This window comes from Coturnix japonica, unplaced genomic scaffold, assembly GCF_054131305.1.
Source record: "Coturnix japonica strain WE unplaced genomic scaffold, WE-NBRP24 Scf092, whole genome shotgun sequence".
Classification (NCBI taxonomy): domain Eukaryota; kingdom Metazoa; phylum Chordata; class Aves; order Galliformes; family Phasianidae; genus Coturnix; species Coturnix japonica.
Genome location: NW_028188995.1, coordinates 292,501 through 297,500, shown reverse-complemented (window position 1 = coordinate 297,500; position 5,000 = coordinate 292,501).

The following is a 5,000-nucleotide window of genomic DNA, read 5'->3' as shown; positions in this document are numbered from 1 at the left end:
TCCTCGTCGCCCGCGCGTGAGTAGGCCCGGCCCGGCCTGGACCGGCCCGGCCTCTGTCACGAAGAAGGGGGTCGCTTGCGTGGCCGGGGGTCCGCGACGGGGTTGCGGGTATGCGGGTAGACCTGGCTGCCGGCCGGCGCCTGATCTTCCCGGCCCCGCGTCCGTCTTCCACCTTCCCCCCCCCCCCCCCAGTCCACACCGCACGAGCGGGAACCCGACCCGTACCCGACGGCGGCCCGCCTCCGCCTGCCCCCACCCCGGCCCTCGCCCACAACCCGCCCTCTCCCGGACGCATCTCGCCCGACCGGCCCGCGACCGTGTTTTTTTATTTGTTTGTTTGTCTTTGTTTTTGTTGTTTTTTTTTTTTGTTTGGTCGGTCGGTCGGTCACTCGCTCGGTTATTTGTTTGGACCCGATTGGCCCGTTTGGTTTTTTTCTTTTCTTTCCTTTCTCCGCCGGGGTGCTCCTGACGGCTCGGCCCAATGGCGGCTCGACTCGGCGACCGGAGCCCGCCAAAACGCCTCGCCACCCCCCAGCCCCACCCGCCACCACCGCCACCACCTCCTCCTCCTCTCGCCGAAAATCCCACGTACCGTTCCACCTCATCTGCCGGCTGGGAGAGAGGCTAGGCGCGAACCCCGCGGGGGACGCGGCCGCCTCCCGCCGGCCGACCTCTCGCCGCTGCCGTCTTCCCGCCGCTCTTTCGCCATCCCTCGCCACGCGGCCTGCCCGCAGTCCGGATATCCGGCCCGAACGGACCTTGGTGGGCGGGGCCCGCGCACGCGCCCACGCTCTTCCTGCAGAGCCGGGGAGGCGGGGGGGGCGGGGCGGCTTTTTCAAAATCTAAAAAAGGGGAAAGCAAAGAAGAACCCACGAGAAAAACAAACAAACAAACAAACAAACAAACGGAAAATAATAAAACCGAGAGGGCGCGTGGGGGCACAGACAAACAATCGAACGGACCAAAGTACGAACGAACGGACGAACAAACAAACACGCAGACAAAAGGGCAAAACCGCGTTGGCGGTGGCGGGACGGCCAGCTTCAAGCAAGGCCGAACCGAGAAGCCCGGGTGCGCCCCGACCCGGCGAACAGCGGCCGGCTCATACGTGCACCCTGGTCGTTCCGCGGCTGCGGCCGAGTGGCGTCTCCGTGGCGCCTCCGGTGCTCCGGCACGGTCTACCCGGCTCCGAGCGGGCCGTGGCGCTCGGCGGCGGATGCTAGAGGTCGCTGCCCATGCGGCTCGACTAGGTCGGCACGGTCTACCCGGCTCCGAGCGGGCCGTGGTGCTCGGCGGCGGCTGCTAGAGGTCGCTGCCTATGCGGCTCGACTAGGTCGGCACGGTCTACCCGGCTCCGAGCGGGCCGTGGCGCTCGGCGGCGGATGCTAGAGGTCGCTGCCTATGCGGCTCGACTAGGTCGGCACGGTCTACCCGGCTCCGAGCGGGCCGTGGTGCTCGGCGGCGGCTGCTAGAGGTCGCTGCCTATGCGGCTCGACTAGGTCGGCACGGTCTACCCGGCTCCGAGCGGGCCGTGGCGCTCGGCGGCGGCTGCTAGAGGTCGCTGCCTATGCGGCTCGACTAGGTCGGCACGGTCTACCCTGCTCCGTGGGTGCGCGAGGGCTCGGCGGCGGTCGCTAGGTGTCGCTGCACGTCTGCCAGCCCGTCCGTCAGCGACCTCTAGCGTCCGCGGCGGAGCAGGGTAGACCGTGCCGACGTGAGCCGGCCGCCGCTCAGCGACCCCTGGCCGCCGCCGCATGAGCTTCGGTCCGCCCGGAGCCGGGTAGACCGTGCCGACCAACTCGAGCCGGACGTGCAGCGACCGCTGGCCAGCGCGGAGGCTCGTGTGCGCCGGCACGGTCCAGCCTCTCCCGGCGGGCTCCGTTCGGTTCGGACGTTCCTCGGTGGTGTCCGGGGGGTCTCAGCCGCGGCGGCTCGAGTGCGCCGGCACTGCACAGCCCCTCCCTGCGGGCTCCGCTCGGCACGGACTTTCCTCGTCGGCGTCCGGCGATCTGAGCCGCGGCGGCTCGAGTGCGCCGGCACGGTCCAACCGCTCTCGGCGGGCTCGGCTCGGCTCGGACGTTCCGCGGCGGCGTCCGGGGGGTCTCAGCCGCGGAGGCTCGGGTGCGCCGGCACGGTCCAGCCTCTCCCGGCGGGCTCCGCTCGGCTCGGACGTTCCTCGGCGGCGTCCGGCGATCTGAGCCGCGGCGGCTCGAGTGCGCCGGCACGGTCCAACCGCTCCCGGCGGGTTCCGCTCGGCTCGGACGCTCCTGGGCGGAGTCGGGCGATCTGAGCCGCGGCGGCTCGAGTGCGCCGGCACGGTCCAACCGCTCTCGGCGGGCTCGGCTCGGCTCGGACGTTCCGCGGCGGCGTCCGGGGGGTCTCAGCCGCGGAGGCTCGGGTGCGCCGGCACGGTCCAACCGCTCCCGGCGGGTTCCGCTCGGCTCGGACGCTCCTCGGCGGAGTCGGGCGATCTGAGCCGCGGCGGCACGGTCCAGCCTCTCCAGGCGGACTCAGCACGGCTCGGACGTTCCGCGGAAGTGGCCAAGTGCCGCTCTTGTGGCTGCTCCGCTGCGCCTGCACTGTGTACACGGCTCCGAGCGTCTCCGGGGGGGGGGGGGAAGAGGGGGGGGGGGGGGGGGGGGGGGAACGGGAAGAGGGGGGAAGGGGGGGGGGGGGGAGTAAGTGGGGGGGGGGAAGGGGGGGGGGGAGTAAGGGGGGGGGGGGGGGCACAGCGTCGGCGGCTAGGCGTCGCTGCCCATGCGGCTCGGCTAGGTCGCCACGGTCTACCCGGCTCCGAGCGGGCCGTGGTGCTCGGCGGCGGCGGCTAGGCGTCGCTGCCCATGCGGCTCGACTAGGTCGGCACGGTCTACCCGGCTCCGAGCGGGCCGTGGTGCTCGGCGGCGGCGGCTAGGGGTCGCTGCCCATGCGGCTCGGCTAGGTCGGCAGGGTCTACCCGGCTCCGAGCGGGCCGTGGTGCTCGGCGGCGGCGGCTAGGCGTCGCTGCCCATGCGGCTCGGCTAGGTCGGCACGGTCTACCCGGCTCCGAGCGGGCCGTGGTGCTCGGCGGCGGAGGCTAGGGGTCGCTGCCTATGCGGCTCGGCTAGGTCGGCACGGTCTACCCGGCTCCGAGCGGGCCGTGGTGCTCGGCGGCGGCGGCTAGGGGTCGCTGCCTATGCGGCTCGACTAGGTCGGCACGGTCTACCCGGCTCCGAGCGGGCCGTGGTGCTCGGCGGCGGCGGCTAGGGGTCGCTGCCTATGCGGCTCGACTAGGTCGGCACGGTCTACCCGGCTCCGAGCGGGCCGTGGTGCTCGGCGGCGGCGGCTAGGCGTCGCTGCCCATGCGGCTCGATTAGGTCGGCACGGTCTACCCGGCTCCGAGCGGGCAATGGTGCTCGGCGGCGGCGGCTAGGGGTCGCTGCCTATGCGGCTCGGCTAGGTCGGCACGGTCTACCCGGCTCCGAGCGGGCCGTGGTGCTCGGCGGCGGCGGCTAGGGGTCGCTGCCTATGCGGCTCGACTAGGTCGGCACGGTCTACCCGGCTCCGAGCGGGCCGTGGTGCTCGGCGGCGGCGGCTAGGGGTCGCTGCCTATGCGGCTCGACTAGGTCGGCACGGTCTACCCGGCTCCGAGCGGGCCGTGGTGCTCGGCGGCGGCGGCTAGGCGTCGCTGCCCATGCGGCTCGATTAGGTCGGCACGGTCTACCCGGCTCCGAGCGGGCAATGGTGCTCGGCGGCGGCGGCTAGGGGTCGCTGCCTATGCGGCTCGGCTAGGTCGGCACGGTCTACCCGGCTCCGAGCGGGCAATGGTGCTCGGCGGCGGCGGCTAGGGGTCGCTGCCTATGCGGCTCGACTAGGTCGGCACGGTCTACCCGGCTCCGAGCGGGCCGTGGTGCTCGGCGGCGGCGGCTAGGGGTCGCTGCCTATGCGGCTCGACTAGGTCGGCACGGTCTACCCGGCTCCGAGCGGGCCGTGGTGCTCGGCGGCGGCGGCTAGGGGTCGCTGCCTATGCGGCTCGACTAGGTCGGCACGGTCTACCCGGCTCCGAGCGGGCCGTGGTGCTCGGCGGCGGCGGCTAGGGGTCGCTGCCTATGCGGCTCGACTAGGTCGGCACGGTCTACCCGGCTCCGAGCGGGCCGTGGTGCTCGGCGGCGGCGGCTAGGGGTCGCTGCCCGTGCGGCTTGCGTGTAGCTGCCAGGTCTACCCGCTTTCGGCTAGGCTTTGCCGCCCTGTGAGATGGGGGGCGCTAAAGCTCCGGAGCTTGCTAGGGGGTCGCTGTTGTTTCTTACCTACCGTTACGTCGACGTAGAGCGCCGCTTACCCTCGGCGCCGCTGCCGGTAGTCGGCGCCGTTCTTTTCCGAAGCAGTTTTTTCTTACGCCTTCCTTTTTCGTCTGCAGGAGCGAGCGCGTGCTCGTCTCCAGAGGCGGCAACGAGCGGGCGCAGGCGAGCGCGGTTGACCGCCGGGCTGTGGAGTTTTTCGGTTGCGGCTTTCTGGTGCGCCGCTTGTTTCGCTCGGTCCGGTGGCCTCCGTCGGTCGGATGTTCGCTGCCCGTGTCGCAGTTCGGCCCCGGACTCTGGCGTTCGCTCGTTCCGCGAGCGGGGAACCCGCCAAAATCGGGGCGAAAGGCGAGAGAGAGTGAGCGTGGGCAGGCGTCTCCCCGCGCCGCGCTGCCATGGGAAGAGCCCCGAGGAGGGAGGAAGGAAGGCAGACAGAGACAGGCAGAGGGAAGAAAAGGGCGCGGGCCGGCGTGCCGGGCGGCCGGCAGTCGGACGCAGAAGGGCCGGGGGCGTCCCCGGCGGGTCCCGCCGTCACGAGGGAAGAAGGGGGACCCGGAGCTCGCTTGTCGCGGCGGCGGCGCCGCGTTCTCCCTTTCGCACCGCTCTCACTCGCACGCGGGAGCCCCGACCCGATCCACCGTGGCGCTCCTCGGGCGCGTCGGAGAGGCTTCCCGGCGGGCCGGCTCAATCCCGCTCCCCGTGTCGTTCGGGGCGGCGTGGGGCGGG